The sequence below is a fragment of the Hoplias malabaricus genome, unplaced genomic scaffold (assembly GCF_029633855.1).
Source record: "Hoplias malabaricus isolate fHopMal1 unplaced genomic scaffold, fHopMal1.hap1 scaffold_54, whole genome shotgun sequence".
Lineage (NCBI taxonomy): Eukaryota > Metazoa > Chordata > Actinopteri > Characiformes > Erythrinidae > Hoplias > Hoplias malabaricus.
Window position 1 is genome coordinate 215,556 of NW_027101162.1, and position 26,891 is coordinate 242,446.

The 26,891-nt window shown below is 50.6% G+C and overlaps 11 non-coding genes across 11 annotated transcripts; all 11 read right to left on the reverse strand.

The window, feature by feature from the left end:
• Positions 1-650: 650 nt before the first annotated feature.
• trnae-cuc (transfer RNA glutamic acid (anticodon CUC)) lies at positions 651-722 on the reverse strand. The gene has a single exon. It is a non-coding gene; the product is annotated as a tRNA-Glu (tRNA).
• A 1,274-nt stretch (positions 723-1,996) lies between these two features.
• trnae-cuc (transfer RNA glutamic acid (anticodon CUC)) lies at positions 1,997-2,068 on the reverse strand. The gene has a single exon. It is a non-coding gene; the product is annotated as a tRNA-Glu (tRNA).
• Positions 2,069-10,743: 8,675 nt separating this feature from the next.
• trnae-cuc (transfer RNA glutamic acid (anticodon CUC)) lies at positions 10,744-10,815 on the reverse strand. Its single transcript has one exon. It is a non-coding gene; the product is annotated as a tRNA-Glu (tRNA).
• A 1,946-nt stretch (positions 10,816-12,761) lies between these two features.
• Positions 12,762-12,833, reverse strand: trnae-cuc (transfer RNA glutamic acid (anticodon CUC)). Its single transcript has one exon. It is a non-coding gene; the product is annotated as a tRNA-Glu (tRNA).
• A 1,961-nt stretch (positions 12,834-14,794) lies between these two features.
• trnae-cuc (transfer RNA glutamic acid (anticodon CUC)) lies at positions 14,795-14,866 on the reverse strand. Its single transcript has one exon. It is a non-coding gene; the product is annotated as a tRNA-Glu (tRNA).
• A 3,318-nt stretch (positions 14,867-18,184) lies between these two features.
• On the reverse strand, positions 18,185-18,256 carry trnae-cuc (transfer RNA glutamic acid (anticodon CUC)). Its single transcript has one exon. It is a non-coding gene; the product is annotated as a tRNA-Glu (tRNA).
• A 1,958-nt stretch (positions 18,257-20,214) lies between these two features.
• Positions 20,215-20,286, reverse strand: trnae-cuc (transfer RNA glutamic acid (anticodon CUC)). Its single transcript has one exon. It is a non-coding gene; the product is annotated as a tRNA-Glu (tRNA).
• Positions 20,287-20,887: 601 nt separating this feature from the next.
• Positions 20,888-20,959, reverse strand: trnae-cuc (transfer RNA glutamic acid (anticodon CUC)). Its single transcript has one exon. It is a non-coding gene; the product is annotated as a tRNA-Glu (tRNA).
• Positions 20,960-22,233: 1,274 nt separating this feature from the next.
• trnae-cuc (transfer RNA glutamic acid (anticodon CUC)) lies at positions 22,234-22,305 on the reverse strand. The gene has a single exon. It is a non-coding gene; the product is annotated as a tRNA-Glu (tRNA).
• Positions 22,306-24,250: 1,945 nt separating this feature from the next.
• trnae-cuc (transfer RNA glutamic acid (anticodon CUC)) lies at positions 24,251-24,322 on the reverse strand. Its single transcript has one exon. It is a non-coding gene; the product is annotated as a tRNA-Glu (tRNA).
• A 1,965-nt stretch (positions 24,323-26,287) lies between these two features.
• trnae-cuc (transfer RNA glutamic acid (anticodon CUC)) lies at positions 26,288-26,359 on the reverse strand. Its single transcript has one exon. It is a non-coding gene; the product is annotated as a tRNA-Glu (tRNA).
• Between the last annotated feature and the right edge of the window lie 532 nt (positions 26,360-26,891).

Below are 26,891 nucleotides of genomic sequence, written 5' to 3' on the forward strand. Positions count from 1 at the left end.
GGGCCGCGGCGGTGAGAGCGCCGAATGCTAGCCACTAGACCACCAGGGACACTGTTTTCAGCCACGTCTGAAAGGAAGGAGATAGGATTAAGTTCAGGGGCTAGGGCTAGGCTTTTGCCAGATGTACTCGTTCTACAATCATAGGAGAGCATCCGAGTCTGTCCTAAATGCACTTGTCAGTTTTCAGTCCAATTCTTTAGGCTAGCACCTTTGATAGCTCAGTTGGTAGAGCTGAGGACTGTAGTTGTTAATAAGGCGATCCTTAGGTCATGGGTTCAAATCCGGCTAGAAAAAGACTTCTCTTTTCCCTCGCGCCACTGCCGGATATCATGGCCAGGTGCCTGCCTGCAGATGCGCTGGCATGCCAGAGTGCAATATGCTGAAGGCAGTGACGGATCATTTACACTGTTCCATTCAAATTTCTCAAACTTTATCTTGCCTCCCTAAAAGACTTGCAGACATGAAAGCATAAAGCCACGCTGGTGTGGGTGTGTGGAGGTGGTGAATGAGGCAGCAACGTGTCGTTTAGAAGTTTGGCAAAAAAGGAAGTAGCAGAAGGAGGACGCTTTACATTCCTTTAACCTACACAGCATGTGGGTGGGGGGCTTCCAGAGTCTTGTAGTGGACTTGGTGTGCAAGAAAGCACACGCTTCCCTGACCGGGAATCGAACCCGGGCCGCGGCGGTGAGAGCGCCGAATCCTAGCCACTAGACCACCAGGGACACTGTTTTCAGCCACGTCTGAAAGGAAGGAGATAGGATTAAGTTCAGGGGCTAGGGCTAGGCTTTTGCCAGATGTACTCGTTCTACAATCATAGGAGAGCATCCGAGTCTGTCCTAAATGCATTTGTCAGTTTTCAGTCCAACTCTTTAGGCTAGCACCTTTGATAGCTCAGTTGGTAGAGCGGAGGACTGTAGTTGTTAATAAGGCGATCCTTAGGTCGCGGGTTCAAATCCGGCTCGAAGAAGACTTTTCTTTTCCCTCGCGCCACTGCCGGATATCATGGCCAGGTGCCTGCCTGCAGATGCGCTGGCATGCCAGAGTGCAATATGCTGAAGGCAGTGACGGATCATTTACACTGTTCCATTCAAATTTCTCAAACTTTATCTTGCCTCCCTAAAAGACTTGCAGACTTGAAAGCATAAAGCCACGCTGGTGTGGGTGTGTGGAGGTGGTGAATGAGGCAGCAACGTGTCGTTTAGAAGTTTGGCAAAAAAGGAAGTAGCAGAAGGAGGACGCTTTACATTCCTTTAACCTACACAACATGTGGGTGGGGGGCTTCCAGAGTCTTGTAGTGGACTTGGTGTGCAAGAAAGCACACGCTTCCCTGACCAGGAATCGAACCCGGGCCGCGGCGGTGAGAGCGCCGAATCCTAGCCACTAGACCACCAGGGACACTGTTTTCAGCCATGTCTGAAAGGAAGGAGATAGGATTAAGTTCAGGGGCTAGGGCTAGGCTTTTGCCAGATGTACTCGTTCTACAATCATAGGAGAGCATCCGAGTCTGTCCTAAATGCACTTGTCAGTTTTCAGTCCAACTCTTTAGGCTAGCACCTTTGATAGCTCAGTTGGTAGAGCAGAGGACTGTAGTTGTTAATAAGGCGATCCTTAGGTCGCGGGTTCAAATCCGGCTCGAAGAAGACTTCTCTTTTCCCTCGCGCCACTGCCGGATATCATGGCCAGGTGCCTGCCTGCAGATGCGCTGGCATGCCAGAGTACAATATGCTGAAGGCAGTGACGGATAATTTACACTGTTCCATTCAAATTTCTCAAACTTTATCTTGCCTCCCTAAAAGACTTGCAGACTTGAAAGCATAAAGCCACGCTGGTGTGGGTGTGTGGAGGTGGTGAATGAGGCAGCAACGTGTCGTTTAGAAGTTTGGCAAAAAAGGAAGTAGCAGAAGGAGGACGCTTTACATTCCTTTAACCTACACAGCATGTGGGTGGGGGGCTTCCAGAGTCTTGTAGTGGACTTGGTGTGCAAGAAAGCACACGCTTCCCTGACCGGGAATCGAACCCGGGCCGCGGCGGTGAGAGCGCCGAATCCTAGCCACTAGACCACCAGGGACACCGTTTTCAGCCACGTCTGAAAGGAAGGAGATAGGATTAAGTTCAGGGGCTAGGGCTAGGCTTTTGCCAGATGTACTCGTTCTACAATCATAGGAGAGCATCCGAGTCTGTCCTAAATGCATTTGTCAGTTTTCAGTCCAACTCTTTAGGCTAGCACCTTTGATAGCTCAGTTGGTAGAGCGGAGGGCTGTAGTTGTTAATAAGGCGATCCTTAGGTCGCGGGTTCAAATCCGGCTCGAAGAAGACTTTTCTTTTCCCTCGCGCCACTGCCGGATATCATGGCCAGGTGCCTGCCTGCAGATGCGCTGGCATGCCAGAGTGCAATATGCTGAAGGCAGTGACGGATCATTTACACTGTTCCATTCAAATTTCTCAAACTTTATCTTGCCTCCCTAAAAGACTTGCAGACTTGAAAGCATAAAGCCACGCTGGTGTGGGTGTGTGGAGGTGGTGAATGAGGCAGCAACGTGTCGTTTAGAAGTTTGGCAAAAAAGGAAGTAGCAGAAGGAGGACGCTTTACATTCCTTTAACCTACACAACATGTGGGTGGGGGGCTTCCAGAGTCTTGTAGTGGACTTGGTGTGCAAGAAAGCACACGCTTCCCTGACCAGGAATCGAACCCGGGCCGCGGCGGTGAGAGCGCCGAATCCTAGCCACTAGACCACCAGGGACACTGTTTTCAGCCACGTCTGAAAGGAAGGAGATAGGATTAAGTTCAGGGGCTAGGGCTAGGCTTTTGCCAGATGTACTCGTTCTACAATCATAGGAGAGCATCCGAGTCTGTCCTAAATGCACTTGTCAGTTTTCAGTCCAACACTTTAGGCTAGCACCTTTGATAGCTCAGTTGGTAGAGCAGAGGACTGTAGTTGTTAATAAGGCGATCCTTAGGTCGCGGGTTCAAATCCGGCTCGAAGAAGACTTCTCTTTTCCCTCGCGCCACTGCCGGATATCATGGCCAGGTGCCTGCCTGCAGATGCGCTGGCATGCCAGAGTACAATATGCTGAAGGCAGTGACGGATAATTTACACTGTTCCATTCAAATTTCTCAAACTTTATCTTGCCTCCCTAAAAGACTTGCAGACTTGAAAGCATAAAGCCACGCTGGTGTGGGTGTGTGGAGGTGGTGAATGAGGCAGCAACGTGTCGTTTAGAAGTTTGGCAAAAAAGGAAGTAGCAGAAGGAGGACGCTTTACATTCCTTTAACCTACACAGCATGTGGGTGGGGGGCTTCCAGAGTCTTGTAGTGGACTTGGTGTGCAAGAAAGCACACGCTTCCCTGACCGGGAATCGAACCCGGGCCGCGGCAGTGAGAGCGCCGAATCCTAGCCACTAGACCACCAGGGACACCGTTTTCAGCCCTGTCTGAAAGGAAGGAGATAGGATTAAGTTCAGGGGCTAGGGCTAGGCTTTTGCCAGATGTACTCGTTCTACAATCATAGGAGAGCATCCGAGTCTGTCCTAAATGCATTTGTCAGTTTTCAGTCCAACTCTTTAGGCTAGCACCTTTGATAGCTCAGTTGGTAGAGCGGAGGGCTGTAGTTGTTAATAAGGCGATCCTTAGGTCGCGGGTTCAAATCCGGCTCGAAGAAGACTTTTCTTTTCCCTCGCGCCACTGCCGGATATCATGGCCAGGTGCCTGCCTGCAGATGCGCTGGCATGCCAGAGTGCAATATGCTGAAGGCAGTGACGGATCATTTACACTGTTCCATTCAAATTTCTCAAACTTTATCTTGCCTCCCTAAAAGACTTGCAGACTTGAAAGCATAAAGCCACGCTGGTGTGGGTGTGTGGAGGTGGTGAATGAGGCAGCAACGTGTCGTTTAGAAGTTTGGCAAAAAAGGAAGTAGCAGAAGGAGGACGCTTTACATTCCTTTAACCTACACAACATGTGGGTGGGGGGCTTCCAGAGTCTTGTAGTGGACTTGGTGTGCAAGAAAGCACACGCTTCCCTGACCAGGAATCGAACCCGGGCCGCGGCGGTGAGAGCGCCGAATCCTAGCCACTAGACCACCAGGGACACTGTTTTCAGCCACGTCTGAAAGGAAGGAGATAGGATTAAGTTCAGGGGCTAGGGCTAGGCTTTTGCCAGATGTACTCGTTCTACAATCATAGGAGAGCATCCGAGTCTGTCCTAAATGCACTTGTCAGTTTTCAGTCCAACACTTTAGGCTAGCACCTTTGATAGCTCAGTTGGTAGAGCAGAGGACTGTAGTTGTTAATAAGGCGATCCTTAGGTCGCGGGTTCAAATCCGGCTCGAAGAAGACTTCTCTTTTCCCTCGCGCCACTGCCGGATATCATGGCCAGGTGCCTGCCTGCAGATGCGCTGGCATGCCAGAGTACAATATGCTGAAGGCAGTGACGGATAATTTACACTGTTCCATTCAAATTTCTCAAACTTTATCTTGCCTCCCTAAAAGACTTGCAGACTTGAAAGCATAAAGCCACGCTGGTGTGGGTGTGTGGAGGTGGTGAATGAGGCAGCAACGTGTCGTTTAGAAGTTTGGCAAAAAAGGAAGTAGCAGAAGGAGGACGCTTTACATTCCTTTAACCTACACAACATGTGGGTGGGGGGCTTCCAGAGTCTTGTAGTGGACTTGGTGTGCAAGAAAGCACACGCTTCCCTGACCGGGAATCGAACCCGGGCCGCGGCGGTGAGAGTGCCGAATCCTAGCCACTAGACCACCAGGGACACCGTTTTCAGCCACGTCTGAAAGGAAGGAGATAGGATTAAGTTCAGGGGCTAGGGCTAGGCTTTTGCCAGATGTACTCGTTCTACAATCATAGGAGAGCATCCGAGTCTGTCCTAAATGCACTTGTCAGTTTTCAGTCCAACTCTTTAGGCTAGCACCTTTGATAGCTCAGTTGGTAGAGCAGAGGACTGTAGTTGTTAATAAGGCGATCCTTAGGTCGCGGGTTCAAATCCGGCTCGAAGAAGACTTCTCTTTTCCCTCGCGCCACTGCGGGATATCATGGCCAGGTGCCTGCCTGCAGATGCGCTGGCATGCCAGAGTGCAATATGCTGAAGGCAGTGACGGATCATTTACACTGTTCCATTCAAATTTCTCAAACTTTATCTTGCCTCCCTAAAAGACTTGCAGACTTGAAAGCATAAAGCCACGCTGGTGTGGGTGTGTGGAGGTGGTGAATGAGGCAGCAACGTGTCGTTTAGAAGTTTGGCAAAAAAGGAAGTAGCAGAAGGAGGACGCTTTACATTCCTTTAACCTACACAGCATGTGGGTGGGGGGCTTCCAGAGTCTTGTAGTGGACTTGGTGTGCAAGAAAGCACACGCTTCCCTGACCGGGAATCGAACCCGGGCCGCGGCGGTGAGAGCGCCGAATGCTAGCCACTAGACCACCAGGGACACCGTTTTCAGCCACGTCTGAAAGGAAGGAGATAGGATTAAGTTCAGGGGCTAGGGCTAGGCTTTTGCCAGATGTACTCGTTCTACAATCATAGGAGAGCATCCGAGTCTGTCCTAAATGCACTTGTCAGTTTTCAGTCCAACTCTTTAGGCTAGCACCTTTGATAGCTCAGTTGGTAGAGCAGAGGACTGTAGTTGTTAATAAGGCGATCCTTAGGTCGCGGGTTCAAATCCGGCTCGAAGAAGACTTCTCTTTTCCCTCGCGCCACTGCCGGATATCATGGCCAGGTGCCTGCCTGCAGATGCGCTGGCATGCCAGAGTACAATATGCTGAAGGCAGTGACGGATAATTTACACTGTTCCATTCAAATTTCTCAAACTTTATCTTGCCTCCCTAAAAGACTTGCAGACTTGAAAGCATAAAGCCACGCTGGTGTGGGTGTGTGGAGGTGGTGAATGAGGCAGCAACGTGTCGTTTAGAAGTTTGGCAAAAAAGGAAGTAGCAGAAGGAGGACGCTTTACATTCCTTTAACCTACACAGCATGTGGGTGGGGGGCTTCCAGAGTCTTGTAGTGGACTTGGTGTGCAAGAAAGCACACGCTTCCCTGACCGGGAATCGAACCCGGGCCGCGGCAGTGAGAGCGCCGAATCCTAGCCACTAGACCACCATGGACACCGTTTTCAGCCCTGTCTGAAAGGAAGGAGATAGGATTAAGTTCAGGGGCTAGGGCTAGGCTTTTGCCAGATGTACTCGTTCTACAATCATAGGAGAGCATCCGAGTCTGTCCTAAATGCACTTGTCAGTTTTCAGTCCAACTCTTTAGGCTAGCACCTTTGATAGCTCAGTTGGTAGAGCGGAGGACTGTAGTTGTGAATAAGGCGATCCTTAGGTCGCGGGTTCAAATCCGGCTCGAAGAAGACCTTTCTTTTCCCTCGCGCCACTGCCGGATATCATGGCCAGGTGCCTGCCTGCAGATGCGCTGGCATGCCAGAGTGCAATATGCTGAAGGCAGTGACGGATAATTTACACTGTTCCATTCAAATTTCTCAAACTTTATCTTGCCTCCCTAAAAGACTTGCAGACTTGAAAGCATAAAGCCACGCTGGTGTGGGTGTGTGGAGGTGGTGAATGAGGCAGCAACGTGTCGTTTAGAAGTTTGGCAAAAAAGGAAGTAGCAGAAGGAGGACGCTTTACATTCCTTTAACCTACACAACATGTGGGTGGGGGGCTTCCAGAGTCTTGTAGTGGACTTGGTGTGCAAGAAAGCACACGCTTCCCTGACCGGGAATCGAACCCGGGCCGCGGCGGTGAGAGTGCCGAATCCTAGCCACTAGACCACCAGGGACACCGTTTTCAGCCACGTCTGAAAGGAAGGAGATAGGATTAAGTTCAGGGGCTAGGGCTAGGCTTTTGCCAGATGTACTCGTTCTACAATCATAGGAGAGCATCCGAGTCTGTCCTAAATGCACTTGTCAGTTTTCAGTCCAACTCTTTAGGCTAGCACCTTTGATAGCTCAGTTGGTAGAGCAGAGGACTGTAGTTGTTAATAAGGCGATCCTTAGGTCGCGGGTTCAAATCCGGCTCGAAGAAGACTTCTCTTTTCCCTCGCGCCACTGCGGGATATCATGGCCAGGTGCCTGCCTGCAGATGCGCTGGCATGCCAGAGTGCAATATGCTGAAGGCAGTGACGGATCATTTACACTGTTCCATTCAAATTTCTCAAACTTTATCTTGCCTCCCTAAAAGACTTGCAGACTTGAAAGCATAAAGCCACGCTGGTGTGGGTGTGTGGAGGTGGTGAATGAGGCAGCAACGTGTCGTTTAGAAGTTTGGCAAAAAAGGAAGTAGCAGAAGGAGGACGCTTTACATTCCTTTAACCTACACAGCATGTGGGTGGGGGGCTTCCAGAGTCTTGTAGTGGACTTGGTGTGCAAGAAAGCACACGCTTCCCTGACCGGGAATCGAACCCGGGCCGCGGCAGTGAGAGCGCCGAATCCTAGCCACTAGACCACCATGGACACCGTTTTCAGCCCTGTCTGAAAGGAAGGAGATAGGATTAAGTTCAGGGGCTAGGGCTAGGCTTTTGCCAGATGTACTCGTTCTACAATCATAGGAGAGCATCCGAGTCTGTCCTAAATGCACTTGTCAGTTTTCAGTCCAACTCTTTAGGCTAGCACCTTTGATAGCTCAGTTGGTAGAGCGGAGGACTGTAGTTGTGAATAAGGCGATCCTTAGGTCGCGGGTTCAAATCCGGCTCGAAGAAGACCTTTCTTTTCCCTCGCGCCACTGCCGGATATCATGGCCAGGTGCCTGCCTGCAGATGCGCTGGCATGCCAGAGTGCAATATGCTGAAGGCAGTGACGGATAATTTACACTGTTCCATTCAAATTTCTCAAACTTTATCTTGCCTCCCTAAAAGACTTGCAGACTTGAAAGCATAAAGCCACGCTGGTGTGGGTGTGTGGAGGTGGTGAATGAGGCAGCAACGTGTCGTTTAGAAGTTTGGCAAAAAAGGAAGTAGCAGAAGGAGGACGCTTTACATTCCTTTAACCTACACAACATGTGGGTGGGGGGCTTCCAGAGTCTTGTAGTGGACTTGGTGTGCAAGAAAGCACACGCTTCCCTGACCGGGAATCGAACCCGGGCCGCGGCGGTGAGAGTGCCGAATCCTAGCCACTAGACCACCAGGGACACCGTTTTCAGCCACGTCTGAAAGGAAGGAGATAGGATTAAGTTCAGGGGCTAGGGCTAGGCTTTTGCCAGATGTACTCGTTCTACAATCATAGGAGAGCATCCGAGTCTGTCCTAAATGCACTTGTCAGTTTTCAGTCCAACTCTTTAGGCTAGCACCTTTGATAGCTCAGTTGGTAGAGCAGAGGACTGTAGTTGTTAATAAGGCGATCCTTAGGTCGCGGGTTCAAATCCGGCTCGAAGAAGACTTCTCTTTTCCCTCGCGCCACTGCGGGATATCATGGCCAGGTGCCTGCCTGCAGATGCGCTGGCATGCCAGAGTGCAATATGCTGAAGGCAGTGACGGATCATTTACACTGTTCCATTCAAATTTCTCAAACTTTATCTTGCCTCCCTAAAAGACTTGCAGACTTGAAAGCATAAAGCCACGCTGGTGTGGGTGTGTGGAGGTGGTGAATGAGGCAGCAACGTGTCGTTTAGAAGTTTGGCAAAAAAGGAAGTAGCAGAAGGAGGACGCTTTACATTCCTTTAACCTACACAGCATGTGGGTGGGGGGCTTCCAGAGTCTTGTAGTGGACTTGGTGTGCAAGAAAGCACACGCTTCCCTGACCGGGAATCGAACCCGGGCCGCGGCGGTGAGAGCGCCGAATGCTAGCCACTAGACCACCAGGGACACCGTTTTCAGCCACGTCTGAAAGGAAGGAGATAGGATTAAGTTCAGGGGCTAGGGCTAGGCTTTTGCCAGATGTACTCGTTCTACAATCATAGGAGAGCATCCGAGTCTGTCCTAAATGCACTTGTCAGTTTTCAGTCCAACTCTTTAGGCTAGCACCTTTGATAGCTCAGTTGGTAGAGCAGAGGACTGTAGTTGTTAATAAGGCGATCCTTAGGTCGCCGGTTCAAATCCGGCTCGAAGAAGACTTCTCTTTTCCCTCGCGCCACTGCCGGATATCATGGCCAGGTGCCTGCCTGCAGATGCGCTGGCATGCCAGAGTACAATATGCTGAAGGCAGTGACGGATAATTTACACTGTTCCATTCAAATTTCTCAAACTTTATCTTGCCTCCCTAAAAGACTTGCAGACTTGAAAGCATAAAGCCACGCTGGTGTGGGTGTGTGGAGGTGGTGAATGAGGCAGCAACGTGTCGTTTAGAAGTTTGGCAAAAAAGGAAGTAGCAGAAGGAGGACGCTTTACATTCCTTTAACCTACACAGCATGTGGGTGGGGGGCTTCCAGAGTCTTGTAGTGGACTTGGTGTGCAAGAAAGCACACGCTTCCCTGACCGGGAATCGAACCCGGGCCGCGGCAGTGAGAGCGCCGAATCCTAGCCACTAGACCACCAGGGACACCGTTTTCAGCCCTGTCTGAAAGGAAGGAGATAGGATTAAGTTCAGGGGCTAGGGCTAGGCTTTTGCCAGATGTACTCGTTCTACAATCATAGGAGAGCATCCGAGTCTGTCCTAATTGCACTTGTCAGTTTTCAGTCCAACTCTTTAGGCTAGCACCTTTGATAGCTCAGTTGGTAGAGCGGAGGACTGTAGTTGTGAATAAGGCGATCCTTAGGTCGCGGGTTCAAATCCGGCTCGAAGAAGACCTTTCTTTTCCCTCGCGCCACTGCCGGATATCATGGCCAGGTGCCTGCCTGCAGATGCGCTGGCATGCCAGAGTGCAATATGCTGAAGGCAGTGACGGATCATTTACACTGTTCCATTCAAATTTCTCAAACTTTATCTTGCCTCCCTAAAAGACTTGCAGACTTGAAAGCATAAAGCCACGCTGGTGTGGGTGTGTGGAGGTGGTGAATGAGGCAGCAACGTGTCGTTTAGAAGTTTGGCAAAAAAGGAAGTAGCAGAAGGAGGACGCTTTACATTCCTTTAACCTACACAACATGTGGGTGGGGGGCTTCCAGAGTCTTGTAGTGGACTTGGTGTGCAAGAAAGCACACGCTTCCCTGACCGGGAATCGAACCCGGGCCGCGACGGTAAGCGCCGAATCCTAGCCACTAGACCACCAGGGACACCGTTTTCAGCCCCGTCTGAAAGGAAGGAGATAGGATTAAGTTCAGGGGCTAGGGCTAGGCTTTTGCCAGATGTACTCGTTCTACAATCATAGGAGAGCATCCGAGTCTGTCCTAAATGCACTTGTCAGTTTTCAGTCCAACTCTTTAGGCTAGCACCTTTGATAGCTCGGTTGGTAGAGCTGAGGACTGTAGTTGTTAATAAAGCGATCCTTAGGTCGCGGGTTCAAATCCGGCTAGAAGAAGACTTCTCTTTTCCCTCGCGCCACTGCCGGATATCATGGCCAGGTGCCTGCCTGCAGATGCGCTGGCATGCCAGAGTGCAATATGCTGAAGGCAGTGACGGATCATTTACACTGTTCCATTCAAATTTCTCAAACTTTATCTTGCCTCCCTAAAAGACTTGCAGACTTGAAAGCATAAAGCCACGCTGGTGTGGGTGTGTGGAGGTGGTGAATGAGGCAGCAACGTGTCGTTTAGAAGTTTGGCAAAAAAGGAAGTAGCAGAAGGAGGACGCTTTACATTCCTTTAACCTACACAACATGTGGGTGGGGGGCTTCCAGAGTCTTGTAGTGGACTTTGTGTGCAAGAAAGCACACGCTTCCCTGACCGGGAATCGAACCCGGGCCGCGGCGGTGAGAGCGCCGAATCCTAGCCACTAGACCACCAGGGACACCGTTTTCAGCCACGTCTGAAAGGAAGGAGATAGGATTAAGTTCAGGGGCTAGGGCTAGGCTTTTGCCAGATGTACTCGTTCTACAATCATAGGAGAGCATCCGAGTCTGTCCTAAATGCACTTGTCAGTTTTCAGTCCAACTCTTTAGGCTAGCACCTTTGATAGCTCAGTTGGTAGAGCAGAGGACTGTAGTTGTTAATAAGGCGATCCTTAGGTCGCGGGTTCAAATCCGGCTCGAAGAAGACTTCTCTTTTCCCTCGCGCCACTGCCGGATATCATGGCCAGGTGCCTGCCTGCAGATGCGCTGGCATGCCAGAGTGCAATCTGCTGAAGGCAGTGACGGATCATTTACACTGTTCCATTCAAATTTCTCAAACTTTATCTTGCCTCCCTAAAAGACTTGCAGACTTGAAAGCATAAAGCCACGCTGGTGTGGGTGTGTGGAGGTGGTGAATGAGGCAGCAACGTGTCGTTTAGAAGTTTGGCAAAAAAGGAAGTAGCAGAAGGAGGACGCTTTACATTCCTTTAACCTACACAGCATGTGGGTGGGGGGCTTCCAGAGTCTTGTAGTGGACTTGGTGTGCAAGAAAGCACACGCTTCCCTGACCGGGAATCGAACCCGGGCCGCGGCAGTGAGAGCGCCGAATCCTAGCCACTAGACCACCAGGGACACCGTTTTCAGCCCCGTCTGAAAGGAAGGAGATAGGATTAAGTTCAGGGGCTAGGGCTAGGCTTTTGCCAGATGTACTCGTTCTACAATCATAGGAGAGCATCCGAGTCTGTCCTAAATGCACTTGTCAGTTTTCAGTCCAACTCTTTAGGCTAGCACCTTTGATAGCTCAGTTGGTAGAGCAGAGGACTGTAGTTGTTAATAAGGCGATCCTTAGGTCGCGGGTTCAAAATCCGGCTCGAAGAAGACTTTTCTTTTCCCTCGCGCCACTGCGGGATATCATGGCCAGGTGCCTGCCTGCAGATGCGCTGGCATGCCAGAGTGCAATCTGCTGAAGGCAGTGACGGATCATTTACACTGTTCCATTCAAATTTCTCAAACTTTATCTTGCCTCCCTAAAAGACTTGCAGACATGAAAGCATAAAGCCACGCTGGTGTGGGTGTGTGGAGGTGGTGAATGAGGCAGCAACGTGTCGTTTAGAAGTTTGGCAAAAAAGGAAGTAGCAGAAGGAGGACGCTTTACATTCCTTTAACCTACACAGCATGTGGGTGGGGGGCTTCCAGAGTCTTGTAGTGGACTTGGTGTGCAAGAAAGCACACGCTTCCCTGACCGGGAATCGAACCCGGGCCGCGACGGTAAGCGCCGAATCCTAGCCACTAGACCACCAGGGACACCGTTTTCAGCCCCGTCTGAAAGGAAGGAGATAGGATTAAGTTCAGGGGCTAGGGCTAGGCTTTTGCCAGACGTACTCGTTCTACAATCATAGGAGAGCATCCGAGTCTGTCCTAAATGCACTTGTCAGTTTTCAGTCCAACTCTTTAGGCTAGCACCTTTGATAGCTCGGTTGGTAGAGCTGAGGACTGTAGTTGTTAATAAAGCGATCCTTAGGTCGCGGGTTCAAATCCGGCTAGAAGAAGACTTCTCTTTTCCCTCGCGCCACTGCCGGATATCATGGCCAGGTGCCTGCCTGCAGATGCGCTGGCATGCCAGAGTGCAATATGCTGAAGGCAGTGACGGATCATTTACACTGTTCCATTCAAATTTCTCAAACTTTATCTTGCCTCCCTAAAAGACTTGCAGACTTGAAAGCATAAAGCCACGCTGGTGTGGGTGTGTGGAGGTGGTGAATGAGGCAGCAACGTGTCGTTTAGAAGTTTGGCAAAAAAGGAAGTAGCAGAAGGAGGACGCTTTACATTCCTTTAACCTACACAACATGTGGGTGGGGGGCTTCCAGAGTCTTGTAGTGGACTTGGTGTGCAAGAAAGCACACGCTTCCCTGACCGGGAATCGAACCCGGGCCGCGGCGGTGAGAGCGCCGAATCCTAGCCACTAGACCACCAGGGACACCGTTTTCAGCCACGTCTGAAAGGAAGGAGATAGGATTAAGTTCAGGGGCTAGGGCTAGGCTTTTGCCAGATGTACTCGTTCTACAATCATAGGAGAGCATCCGAGTCTGTCCTAAATGCACTTGTCAGTTTTCAGTCCAACTCTTTAGGCTAGCACCTTTGATAGCTCAGTTGGTAGAGCAGAGGACTGTAGTTGTTAATAAGGCGATCCTTAGGTCGCGGGTTCAAATCCGGCTCGAAGAAGACTTCTCTTTTCCCTCGCGCCACTGCCGGATATCATGGCCAGGTGCCTGCCTGCAGATGCGCTGGCATGCCAGAGTGCAATATGCTGAAGGCAGTGACGGATCATTTACACTGTTCCATTCAAATTTCTCAAACTTTATCTTGCCTCCCTAAAAGACTTGCAGACTTGAAAGCATAAAGCCACGCTGGTGTGGGTGTGTGGAGGTGGTGAATGAGGCAGCAACGTGTCGTTTAGAAGTTTGGCAAAAAAGGAAGTAGCAGAAGGAGGACGCTTTACATTCCTTTAACCTACACAGCATGTGGGTGGGGGGCTTCCAGAGTCTTGTAGTGGACTTGGTGTGCAAGAAAGCACACGCTTCCCTGACCGGGAATCGAACCCGGGCTGCGGCGGTGAGAGCGCCGAATCCTAGCCACTAGACCACCAGGGACACCGTTTTCAGCCATGTCTGAAAGGAAGGAGATAGGATTAAGTTCAGGGGCTAGGGCTAGGCTTTTGCCAGATGTACTCGTTCTACAATCATAGGAGAGCATCCGAGTCTGTCCTAAATGCACTTGTCAGTTTTCAGTCCAACTCTTTAGGCTAGCACCTTTGATAGCTCAGTTGGTAGAGCAGAGGACTGTAGTTGTTAATAAGGCGATCCTTAGGTTGCGGGTTCAAATCCGGCTCGAAGAAGACTTTTCTTTTCCCTCGCGCCACTGCGGGATATCATGGCCAGGTGCCTGCCTGCAGATGCGCTGGCATGCCAGAGTGCAATCTGCTGAAGGCAGTGACGGATCATTTACACTGTTCCATTCAAATTTCTCAAACATTATCTTGCCTCCCTAAAAGACTTGCAGACTTGAAAGCATAAAGCCACGCTGGCGTGGGTGTGTGGAGGTGGTGAATGAGGCAGCAACGTGTCGTTTAGAAGTTTGGCAAAAAAGGAAGTAGCAGAAGGAGGACGCTTTACATTCCTTTAACCTACACAGCATGTGGGTGGGGGGCTTCCAGAGTCTTGTAGTGGACTTGGTGTGCAAGAAAGCACACGCTTCCCTGACCGGGAATCGAACCCGGGCTGCGGCAGTGAGAGCGCCGAATCCTAGCCACTAGACCACCAGGGACACCGTTTTCAGCCATGTCTGAAAGGAAGGAGATAGGATTAAGTTCAGGGGCTAGGGCTAGGCTTTTGCCAGATGTACTCGTTCTACAATCATAGGAGAGCATCCGAGTCTGTCCTAAATGCACTTGTCAGTTTTCAGTCCAACTCTTTAGGCTAGCACCTTTGATAGCTCAGTTGGTAGAGCAGAGGACTGTAGTTGTTAATAAGGCGATCCTTAGGTTGCGGGTTCAAATCCGGCTCGAAGAAGACTTTTCTTTTCCCTCGCGCCACTGCGGGATATCATGGCCAGGTGCCTGCCTGCAGATGCGCTGGCATGCCAGAGTGCAATCTGCTGAAGGCAGTGACGGATCATTTACACTGTTCCATTCAAATTTCTCAAACATTATCTTGCCTCCCTAAAAGACTTGCAGACTTGAAAGCATAAAGCCACGCTGGCGTGGGTGTGTGGAGGTGGTGAATGAGGCAGCAACGTGTCGTTTAGAAGTTTGGCAAAAAAGGAAGTAGCAGAAGGAGGACGCTTTACATTCCTTTAACCTACACAGCATGTGGGTGGGGGGGGGGGGGGGGGGGGCTTCCAGAGTCTTGTAGTGGACTTGGTGTGCAAGAAAGCACGCGCTTCCCTGACCGGGAATCGAACCCGGGCCGCGGCGGTGAGAGCACCGAATCCTAGCCACTAGACCACCAGGGACACCGTTTTCAACCACGTCTGAAAGGAAGGAGATAGGATTAAGTTCAGGGGCTAGGGCTAGGCTTTTGCCAGATGTACTCGTTCCACAATCATACGAGAGCATCCGAGTCTGTCCTAAATGCACTTGTCAGTTTTCAGTCCAACTTTTTAGGCTAGCACCTTTGATAGCTCAGCTGGTAGAGCAGAGGACTGTAGTTGTTAATAAGGCGATCCTTAGGTCGCGGGTTCAAATCCGGCTCAAAGAAGACTTTTCTTTTCCCTCGCGCCACTGCGGGATATCATGGCCAGGTGCCTGCCTGCAGATGCGCTGGCATGCCAGAGTGCAATCTGCTGAAGGCAGTGACGGATCATTTACACTGTTCCATTCAAATTTCTCAAACATTATCTTGCCTCCCTAAAAGACTTGCAGACTTGAAAGCATAAAGCCACGCTGGTGTGGGTGTGTGGAGGTGGTGAATGAGGCAGCAACGTGTCGTTTAGAAGTTTGGCAAAAAAGGAAGTAGCAGAAGGAGGACGCTTTACATTCCTTTAACCTACACAGCATGTGGGTGGGGGGCTTCCAGAGTCTTGTAGTGGACTTGGTGTGCAAGAAAGCACACGCTTCCCTGACCGGGAATCGAACCCGGGCTGCGGCGGTGAGAGCGCCGAATCCTAGCCACTAGACCACCAGGGACACCGTTTTCAGCCATGTCTGAAAGGAAGGAGATAGGATTAAGTTCAGGGGCTAGGGCTAGGCTTTTGCCAGATGTACTCGTTCTACAATCATAGGAGAGCATCCGAGTCTGTCCTAAATGCACTTGTCAGTTTTCAGTCCAACTCTTTAGGCTAGCACCTTTGATAGCTCAGTTGGTAGAGCAGAGGACTGTAGTTGTTAATAAGGCGATCCTTAGGTTGCGGGTTCAAATCCGGCTCGAAGAAGACTTTTCTTTTCCCTCGCGCCACTGCGGGATATCATGGCCAGGTGCCTGCCTGCAGATGCGCTGGCATGCCAGAGTGCAATCTGCTGAAGGCAGTGACGGATCATTTACACTGTTCCATTCAAATTTCTCAAACATTATCTTGCCTCCCTAAAAGACTTGCAGACTTGAAAGCATAAAGCCACGCTGGCGTGGGTGTGTGGAGTTGGTGAATGAGGCAGCAACGTGTCGTTTAGAAGTTTGGCAAAAAAGGAAGTAGCAGAAGGAGGACGCTTTACATTCCTTTAACCTACACAGCATGTGGGTGGGGGGGGGGGGGGGGCTTCCAGAGTCTTGTAGTGGACTTGGTGTGCAAGAAAGCACGCGCTTCCCTGACCGGGAATCAAACCCGGGCCGCGGCGGTGAGAGCACCGAATCCTAGCCACTAGACCACCAGGGACACCGTTTTCAACCACGTCTGAAAGGAAGGAGATAGGATTAAGTTCAGGGGCTAGGGCTAGGCTTTTGCCAGATGTACTCGTTCTACAGTCATAGGAGAGCATCCGAGTCTGTCCTAAATGCACTTGTCAGTTTTCAGTCCAACTCTTTAGGCTAGCACCTTTGATAGCTCAGTTGGTAGAGCGGAGGACTGTAGTTGTTAATAAGGCAATCCTTAGGTCGCGGGTTCAAATCCGGCTCGAAGAAGACTTTTCTTTTCCCTCGCGCCACTGCCGGATATCATGGCCAGGTGCCTGCCTGCAGATGCGCTGGCATGCCAGAGTGCAATATGCTGAAGGCAGTGACGGATAATTTACACTGTTCCATTCAAATTTCTCAAACTTTATCTTGCCTCCCTAAAAGACTTGCAGACTTGAAAGCATAAAGCCACGCTGGTGTGGGTGTGTGGAGGTGGTGAATGAGGCAGCAACGTGTCGTTTAGAAGTTTGGCAAAAAAGGAAGTAGCAGAAGGAGGACGCTTTACATTCCTTTAACCTACACAGCATGTGGGTGGGGGGCTTCCAGAGTCTTGTAGTGGACTTGGTGTGCAAGAAAGCACACGCTTCCCTGACCGGGAATCGAACCCGGGCTGCGGCGGTGAGAGCGCCGAATCCTAGCCACTAGACCACCAGGGACACCGTTTTCAGCCATGTCTGAAAGGAAGGAGATAGGATTAAGTTCAGGGGCTAGGGCTAGGCTTTTGCCAGATGTACTCGTTCTACAATCATAGGAGAGCATCCGAGTCTGTCCTAAATGCACTTGTCAGTTTTCAGTCCAACTCTTTAGGCTAGCACCTTTGATAGCTCAGTTGGTAGAGCAGAGGACTGTAGTTGTTAATAAGGCGATCCTTAGGTTGCGGGTTCAAATCCGGCTCGAAGAAGACTTTTCTTTTCCCTCGCGCCACTGCGGGATATCATGGCCAGGTGCCTGCCTGCAGATGCGCTGGCATGCCAGAGTGCAATCTGCTGAAGGCAGTGACGGATCATTTACACTGTTCCATTCAAATTTCTCAAACATTATCTTGCCTCCCTAAAAGACTTGCAGACTTGAAAGCATAAAGCCACGCTGGCGTGGGTGTGTGGAGGTGGTGAATGAGGCAGCAACGTGTCGTTTAGAAGTTTGGCAAAAAAGGAAGTAGCAGAAGGAGGACGCTTTACATTCCTTTAACCTACACAGCATGTGGGTGGGGGGCTTCCAGAGTCTTGTAGTGGACTTGGTGTGCAAGAAAGCACACGCTTCCCTGACCGGGAATCGAACCCGGGCTGCGGCAGTGAGAGCGCCGAATCCTAGCCACTAGACCACCAGGGACACCGTTTTCAGCCATGTCTGAAAGGAAGGAGATAGGATTAAGTTCAGGGGCTAGGGCTAGGCTTTTGCCAGATGTACTCGTTCTACAATCATAGGAGAGCATCCGAGTCTGTCCTAAATGCACTTGTCAGTTTTCAGTCCAACTCTTTAGGCTAGCACCTTTGATAGCTCAGTTGGTAGAGCAGAGGACTGTAGTTGTTAATAAGGCGATCCTTAGGTTGCGGGTTCAAATCCGGCTCGAAGAAGACTTTTCTTTTCCCTCGCGCCACTGCGGGATATCATGGCCAGGTGCCTGCCTGCAGATGCGCTGGCATGCCAGAGTGCAATCTGCTGAAGGCAGTGACGGATCATTTACACTGTTCCATTCAAATTTCTCAAACATTATCTTGCCTCCCTAAAAGACTTGCAGACTTGAAAGCATAAAGCCACGCTGGCGTGGGTGTGTGGAGGTGGTGAATGAGGCAGCAACGTGTCGTTTAGAAGTTTGGCAAAAAAGGAAGTAGCAGAAGGAGGACGCTTTACATTCCTTTAACCTACACAGCATGTGGGTGGGGGGGGGGGGGGGGGGGGGCTTCCAGAGTCTTGTAGTGGACTTGGTGTGCAAGAAAGCACGCGCTTCCCTGACCGGGAATCGAACCCGGGCCGCGGCGGTGAGAGCACCGAATCCTAGCCACTAGACCACCAGGGACACCGTTTTCAACCACGTCTGAAAGGAAGGAGATAGGATTAAGTTCAGGGGCTAGGGCTAGGCTTTTGCCAGATGTACTCGTTCCACAATCATACGAGAGCATCCGAGTCTGTCCTAAATGCACTTGTCAGTTTTCAGTCCAACTTTTTAGGCTAGCACCTTTGATAGCTCAGCTGGTAGAGCAGAGGACTGTAGTTGTTAATAAGGCGATCCTTAGGTCGCGGGTTCAAATCCGGCTCAAAGAAGACTTTTCTTTTCCCTCGCGCCACTGCGGGATATCATGGCCAGGTGCCTGCCTGCAGATGCGCTGGCATGCCAGAGTGCAATCTGCTGAAGGCAGTGACGGATCATTTACACTGTTCCATTCAAATTTCTCAAACATTATCTTGCCTCCCTAAAAGACTTGCAGACTTGAAAGCATAAAGCCACGCTGGTGTGGGTGTGTGGAGGTGGTGAATGAGGCAGCAACGTGTCGTTTAGAAGTTTGGCAAAAAAGGAAGTAGCAGAAGGAGGACGCTTTACATTCCTTTAACCTACACAGCATGTGGGTGGGGGGCTTCCAGAGTCTTGTAGTGGACTTGGTGTGCAAGAAAGCACACGCTTCCCTGACCGGGAATCGAACCCGGGCTGCGGCGGTGAGAGCGCCGAATCCTAGCCACTAGACCACCAGGGACACCGTTTTCAGCCATGTCTGAAAGGAAGGAGATAGGATTAAGTTCAGGGGCTAGGGCTAGGCTTTTGCCAGATGTACTCGTTCTACAATCATAGGAGAGCATCCGAGTCTGTCCTAAATGCACTTGTCAGTTTTCAGTCCAACTCTTTAGGCTAGCACCTTTGATAGCTCAGTTGGTAGAGCAGAGGACTGTAGTTGTTAATAAGGCGATCCTTAGGTTGCGGGTTCAAATCCGGCTCGAAGAAGACTTTTCTTTTCCCTCGCGCCACTGCGGGATATCATGGCCAGGTGCCTGCCTGCAGATGCGCTGGCATGCCAGAGTGCAATCTGCTGAAGGCAGTGACGGATCATTTACACTGTTCCATTCAAATTTCTCAAACATTATCTTGCCTCCCTAAAAGACTTGCAGACTTGAAAGCATAAAGCCACGCTGGCGTGGGTGTGTGGAGTTGGTGAATGAGGCAGCAACGTGTCGTTTAGAAGTTTGGCAAAAAAGGAAGTAGCAGAAGGAGGACGCTTTACATTCCTTTAACCTACACAGCATGTGGGTGGGGGGGGGGGGGGGGGCTTCCAGAGTCTTGTAGTGGACTTGGTGTGCAAGAAAGCACGCGCTTCCCTGACCGGGAATCAAACCCGGGCCGCGGCGGTGAGAGCACCGAATCCTAGCCACTAGACCACCAGGGACACCGTTTTCAACCACGTCTGAAAGGAAGGAGATAGGATTAAGTTCAGGGGCTAGGGCTAGGCTTTTGCCAGATGTACTCGTTCTACAGTCATAGGAGAGCATCCGAGTCTGTCCTAAATGCACTTGTCAGTTTTCAGTCCAACTCTTTAGGCTAGCACCTTTGATAGCTCAGTTGGTAGAGCGGAGGACTGTAGTTGTTAATAAGGCAATCCTTAGGTCGCGGGTTCAAATCCGGCTCGAAGAAGACTTTTCTTTTCCCTCGCGCCACTGCCGGATATCATGGCCAGGTGCCTGCCTGCAGATGCGCTGGCATGCCAGAGTGCAATATGCTGAAGGCAGTGACGGATAATTTACACTGTTCCATTCAAATTTCTCAAACTTTATCTTGCCTCCCTAAAAGACTTGCAGACTTGAAAGCATAAAGCCACGCTGGTGTGGGTGTGTGGAGGTGGTGAATGAGGCAGCAACGTGTCGTTTAGAAGTTTGGCAAAAAAGGAAGTAGCAGAAGGAGGACGCTTTACATTCCTTTAACCTACACAGCATGTGGGTGGGGGGCTTCCAGAGTCTTGTAGTGGACTTGGTGTGCAAGAAAGCACACGCTTCCCTGACCGGGAATCGAACCCGGGCCGCGGCGGTGAGAGCGCCGAATCCTAGCCACTAGACCACCAGGGACACCATTTTCAGCCACGTCTGAAAGGAAGGAGATAGGATTAAGTTCAGGGGCTAGGGCTAGGCTTTTGCCAGATGTACTCGTTCCACAATCATACGAGAGCATCCGAGTCTGTCCTAAATGCACTTGTCAGTTTTCAGTCCAACTTTTTAGGCTGGCACCTTTGATAGCTCAGCTGGTAGAGCAGAGGACTGTAGTTGTTAATAAGGCGATCCTTAGGTCGCGGGTTCAAATCCGGCTCAAAGAAGACTTTTCTTTTCCCTCGCGCCACTGCGGGATATCATGGCCAGGTGCCTGCCTGCAGATGCGCTGGCATGCCAGAGTGCAATCTGCTGAAGGCAGTGACGGATCATTTACACTGTTCCATTCAAATTTCTCAAACATTATCTTGCCTCCCTAAAAGACTTGCAGACTTGAAAGCATAAAGCCACGCTGGTGTGGGTGTGTGGAGGTGGTGAATGAGGCAGCAACGTGTCGTTTAGAAGTTTGGCAAAAAAGGAAGTAGCAGAAGGAGGACGCTTTACATTCCTTTAACCTACACAGCATGTGGGTGGGGGGTTTCCAGAGTCTTGTAGTGGACTTGGTGTGCAAGAAAGCACACGCTTCCCTGACCGGGAATCGAACCCGGGCCGCGGCGGTGAGAGCGCCGAATCCTAGCCACTAGACCACCAGGGACACCGTTTTCAGCCACGTCTGAAAGGAAGGAGATAGGATTAAGTTCAGGGGCTAGGGCTAGGCTTTTGCCAGATGTACTCGTTCCACAATCATAGGAGAGCATCCGAGTCTGTCCTAAATGCACTTGTCAGTTTTCAGTCCAACTTTTTAGGCTAGCACCTTTGATAGCTCAGTTGGTAGAGCAGCGGACTGTAGTTGTTAATAAGGCGATCCTTAGGTCGCGGGTTCAAATCCGGCTGAAAGAAGACTTTTCTTTTCCCTCGCGCCACTGCGGGATATCATGGCCAGGTGCCTGCCTGCAGATGCGCTGGCATGCCAGAGTGCAATCTGCTGAAGGCAGTGACGGATCATTTACACTGTTCCATTCAAATTTCTCAAACATTATCTTGCCTCCCTAAAAGACTTGCAGACTTGAAAGCATAAAGCCACGCTGGTGTGGGTGTGTGGAGGTGGTGAATGAGGCAGCAACGTGTCGTTTAGAAGTTTGGCAAAAAAGGAAGTAGCAGAAGGAGGACGCTTTACATTCCTTTAACCTACACAGCATGTGGGTGGGGGGCTTCCAGAGTCTTGTAGTGGACTTGGTGTGCAAGAAAGCACACGCTTCCCTGACCGGGAATCGAACCCGGGCTGCGGCGGTGAGAGCGCCGAATCCTAGCCACTAGACCACCAGGGACACCGTTTTCAGCCATGTCTGAAAGGAAGGAGATAGGATTAAGTTCAGGGGCTAGGGCTAGGCTTTTGCCAGATGTACTCGTTCTACAATCATAGGAGAGCATCCGAGTCTGTCCTAAATGCACTTGTCAGTTTTCAGTCCAACTCTTTAGGCTAGCACCTTTGATAGCTCAGTTGGTAGAGCAGAGGACTGTAGTTGTTAATAAGGCGATCCTTAGGTTGCGGGTTCAAATCCGGCTCGAAGAAGACTTTTCTTTTCCCTCGCGCCACTGCGGGATATCATGGCCAGGTGCCTGCCTGCAGATGCGCTGGCATGCCAGAGTGCAATCTGCTGAAGGCAGTGACGGATCATTTACACTGTTCCATTCAAATTTCTCAAACTTTATCTTGCCTCCCTAAAAGACTTGCAGACTTGAAAGCATAAAGCCACGCTGGTGTGGGTGTGTGGAGGTGGTGAATGAGGCAGCAACGTGTCGTTTAGAAGTTTGGCAAAAAAGGAAGTAGCAGAAGGAGGACGCTTTACATTCCTTTAACCTACACAACATGTGGGTGGGGGGCTTCCAGAGTCTTGTAGTGGACTTTGTGTGCAAGAAAGCACACGCTTCCCTGACCGGGAATCGAACCCGGGCCGCGGCGGTGAGAGCGCCGAATCCTAGCCACTAGACCACCAGGGACACCGTTTTCAGCCACGTCTGAAAGGAAGGAGATAGGATTAAGTTCAGGGGCTAGGGCTAGGCTTTTGCCAGATGTACTCGTTCTACAATCATAGGAGAGCATCCGAGTCTGTCCTAAATGCACTTGTCAGTTTTCAGTCCAACTCTTTAGGCTAGCACCTTTGATAGCTCAGTTGGTAGAGCGGAGGACTGTAGTTGTTAATAAGGCGATCCTTAGGTCGCGGGTTCAAATCCGGCTCGAAGAAGACTTCTCTTTTCCCTCGCGCCACTGCCGGATATCATGGCCAGGTGCCTGCCTGCAGATGCGCTGGCATGCCAGAGTGCAATCTGCTGAAGGCAGTGACGGATCATTTACACTGTTCCATTCAAATTTCTCAAACTTTATCTTGCCTCCCTAAAAGACTTGCAGACTTGAAAGCATAAAGCCACGCTGGTGTGGGTGTGTGGAGGTGGTGAATGAGGCAGCAACGTGTCGTTTAGAAGTTTGGCAAAAAAGGAAGTAGCAGAAGGAGGACGCTTTACATTCCTTTAACCTACACAGCATGTGGGTGGGGGGCTTCCAGAGTCTTGTAGTGGACTTGGTGTGCAAGAAAGCACACGCTTCCCTGACCGGGAATCGAACCCTGGCCGCGGCGGTGAGAGCGCCGAATCCTAGCCACTAGACCACCAGGGACACCGTTTTCAGCCACGTCTGAAAGGAAGGAGATAGGATTAAGTTCAGGGGCTAGGGCTAGGCTTTTGCCAGATGTACTCGTTCTACAATCATAGGAGAGCATCCGAGTCTGTCCTAAATGCACTTGTCAGTTTTCAGTCCAACTCTTTAGGCTAGCACCTTTGATAGCTCAGTTGGTAGAGCAGAGGACTGTAGTTGTTAATAAGGCGATCCTTAGGTCGCGGGTTCAAATCCGGCTCGAAGAAGACTTTTCTTTTCCCTCGCGCCACTGCGGGATATCATGGCCAGGTGCCTGCCTGCAGATGCGCTGGCATGCCAGAGTGCAATCTGCTGAAGGCAGTGACGGATCATTTACACTGTTCCATTCAAATTTCTCAAACTTTATCTTGCCTCCCTAAAAGACTTGCAGACATGAAAGCATAAAGCCACGCTGGTGTGGGTGTGTGGAGGTGGTGAATGAGGCAGCAACGTGTCGTTTAGAAGTTTGGCAAAAAAGGAAGTAGCAGAAGGAGGACGCTTTACATTCCTTTAACCTACACAGCATGTGGGTGGGGGGCTTCCAGAGTCTTGTAGTGGACTTGGTGTGCAAGAAAGCACACGCTTCCCTGACCGGGAATCGAACCCGGGCCGCGACGGTAAGCGCCGAATCCTAGCCACTAGACCACCAGGGACACCGTTTTCAGCCCCGTCTGAAAGGAAGGAGATAGGATTAAGTTCAGGGGCTAGGGCTAGGCTTTTGCCAGACGTACTCGTTCTACAATCATAGGAGAGCATCCGAGTCTGTCCTAAATGCACTTGTCAGTTTTCAGTCCAACTCTTTAGGCTAGCACCTTTGATAGCTCGGTTGGTAGAGCTGAGGACTGTAGTTGTTAATAAAGCGATCCTTAGGTCGCGGGTTCAAATCCGGCTAGAAGAAGACTTCTCTTTTCCCTCGCGCCACTGCCGGATATCATGGCCAGGTGCCTGCCTGCAGATGCGCTGGCATGCCAGAGTGCAATATGCTGAAGGCAGTGACGGATCATTTACACTGTTCCATTCAAATTTCTCAAACTTTATCTTGCCTCCCTAAAAGACTTGCAGACTTGAAAGCATAAAGCCACGCTGGTGTGGGTGTGTGGAGGTGGTGAATGAGGCAGCAACGTGTCGTTTAGAAGTTTGGCAAAAAAGGAAGTAGCAGAAGGAGGACGCTTTACATTCCTTTAACCTACACAACATGTGGGTGGGGGGCTTCCAGAGTCTTGTAGTGGACTTGGTGTGCAAGAAAGCACACGCTTCCCTGACCGGGAATCGAACCCGGGCCGCGGCGGTGAGAGCGCCGAATCCTAGCCACTAGACCACCAGGGACACCGTTTTCAGCCACGTCTGAAAGGAAGGAGATAGGATTAAGTTCAGGGGCTAGGGCTAGGCTTTTGCCAGATGTACTCGTTCTACAATCATAGGAGAGCATCCGAGTCTGTCCTAAATGCACTTGTCAGTTTTCAGTCCAACTCTTTAGGCTAGCACCTTTGATAGCTCAGTTGGTAGAGCAGAGGACTGTAGTTGTTAATAAGGCGATCCTTAGGTCGCGGGTTCAAATCCGGCTCGAAGAAGACTTCTCTTTTCCCTCGCGCCACTGCCGGATATCATGGCCAGGTGCCTGCCTGCAGATGCGCTGGCATGCCAGAGTGCAATATGCTGAAGGCAGTGATGGATCATTTACACTGTTCCATTCAAATTTCTCAAACTTTATCTTGCCTCCCTAAAAGACTTGCAGACTTGAAAGCATAAAGCCACGCTGGTGTGGGTGTGTGGAGGTGGTGAATGAGGCAGCAACGTGTCGTTTAGAAGTTTGGCAAAAAAGGAAGTAGCAGAAGGAGGACGCTTTACATTCCTTTAACCTACACAGCATGTGGGTGGGGGGCTTCCAGAGTCTTGTAGTGGACTTGGTGTGCAAGAAAGCACACGCTTCCCTGACCGGGAATCGAACCCGGGCTGCGGCGGTGAGAGCGCCGAATCCTAGCCACTAGACCACCAGGGACACCGTTTTCAGCCATGTCTGAAAGGAAAGAGATAGGATTAAGTTCAGGGGCTAGGGCTAGGCTTTTGCCAGATGTACTCGTTCTACAATCATAGGAGAGCATCCGAGTCTGTCCTAAATGCACTTGTCAGTTTTCAGTCCAACTCTTTAGGCTAGCACCTTTGATAGCTCAGTTGGTAGAGCAGAGGACTGTAGTTGTTAATAAGGCGATCCTTAGGTTGCGGGTTCAAATCCGGCTCGAAGAAGACTTTTCTTTTCCCTCGCGCCACTGCGGGATATCATGGCCAGGTGCCTGCCTGCAGATGCGCTGGCATGCCAGAGTGCAATCTGCTGAAGGCAGTGACGGATCATTTACACTGTTCCATTCAAATTTCTCAAACATTATCTTGCCTCCCTAAAAGACTTGCAGACTTGAAAGCATAAAGCCACGCTGGCGTGGGTGTGTGGAGGTGGTGAATGAGGCAGCAACGTGTCGTTTAGAAGTTTGGCAAAAAAGGAAGTAGCAGAAGGAGGACGCTTTACATTCCTTTAACCTACACAGCATGTGGGTGGGGGGCTTCCAGAGTCTTGTAGTGGACTTGGTGTGCAAGAAAGCACACGCTTCCCTGACCGGGAATCGAACCCGGGCTGCGGCAGTGAGAGCGCCGAATCCTAGCCACTAGACCACCAGGGACACCGTTTTCAGCCATGTCTGAAAGGAAGGAGATAGGATTAAGTTCAGGGGCTAGGGCTAGGCTTTTGCCAGATGTACTCGTTCTACAATCATAGGAGAGCATCCGAGTCTGTCCTAAATGCACTTGTCAGTTTTCAGTCCAACTCTTTAGGCTAGCACCTTTGATAGCTCAGTTGGTAGAGCAGAGGACTGTAGTTGTTAATAAGGCGATCCTTAGGTTGCGGGTTCAAATCCGGCTCGAAGAAGACTTTTCTTTTCCCTCGCGCCACTGCGGGATATCATGGCCAGGTGCCTGCCTGCAGATGCGCTGGCATGCCAGAGTGCAATCTGCTGAAGGCAGTGACGGATCATTTACACTGTTCCATTCAAATTTCTCAAACATTATCTTGCCTCCCTAAAAGACTTGCAGACTTGAAAGCATAAAGCCACGCTGGCGTGGGTGTGTGGAGGTGGTGAATGAGGCAGCAACGTGTCGTTTAGAAGTTTGGCAAAAAAGGAAGTAGCAGAAGGAGGACGCTTTACATTCCTTTAACCTACACAGCATGTGGGTGGGGGGGGGGGGGGGGGGGGGGGGCTTCCAGAGTCTTGTAGTGGACTTGGTGTGCAAGAAAGCACGCGCTTCCCTGACCGGGAATCGAACCCGGGCCGCGGCGGTGAGAGCACCGAATCCTAGCCACTAGACCACCAGGGACACCGTTTTCAACCACGTCTGAAAGGAAGGAGATAGGATTAAGTTCAGGGGCTAGGGCTAGGCTTTTGCCAGATGTACTCGTTCCACAATCATACGAGAGCATCCGAGTCTGTCCTAAATGCACTTGTCAGTTTTCAGTCCAACTTTTTAGGCTAGCACCTTTGATAGCTCAGCTGGTAGAGCAGAGGACTGTAGTTGTTAATAAGGCGATCCTTAGGTCGCGGGTTCAAATCCGGCTCAAAGAAGACTTTTCTTTTCCCTCGCGCCACTGCGGGATATCATGGCCAGGTGCCTGCCTGCAGATGCGCTGGCATGCCAGAGTGCAATCTGCTGAAGGCAGTGACGGATCATTTACACTGTTCCATTCAAATTTCTCAAACATTATCTTGCCTCCCTAAAAGACTTGCAGACTTGAAAGCATAAAGCCACGCTGGTGTGGGTGTGTGGAGGTGGTGAATGAGGCAGCAACGTGTCGTTTAGAAGTTTGGCAAAAAAGGAAGTAGCAGAAGGAGGACGCTTTACATTCCTTTAA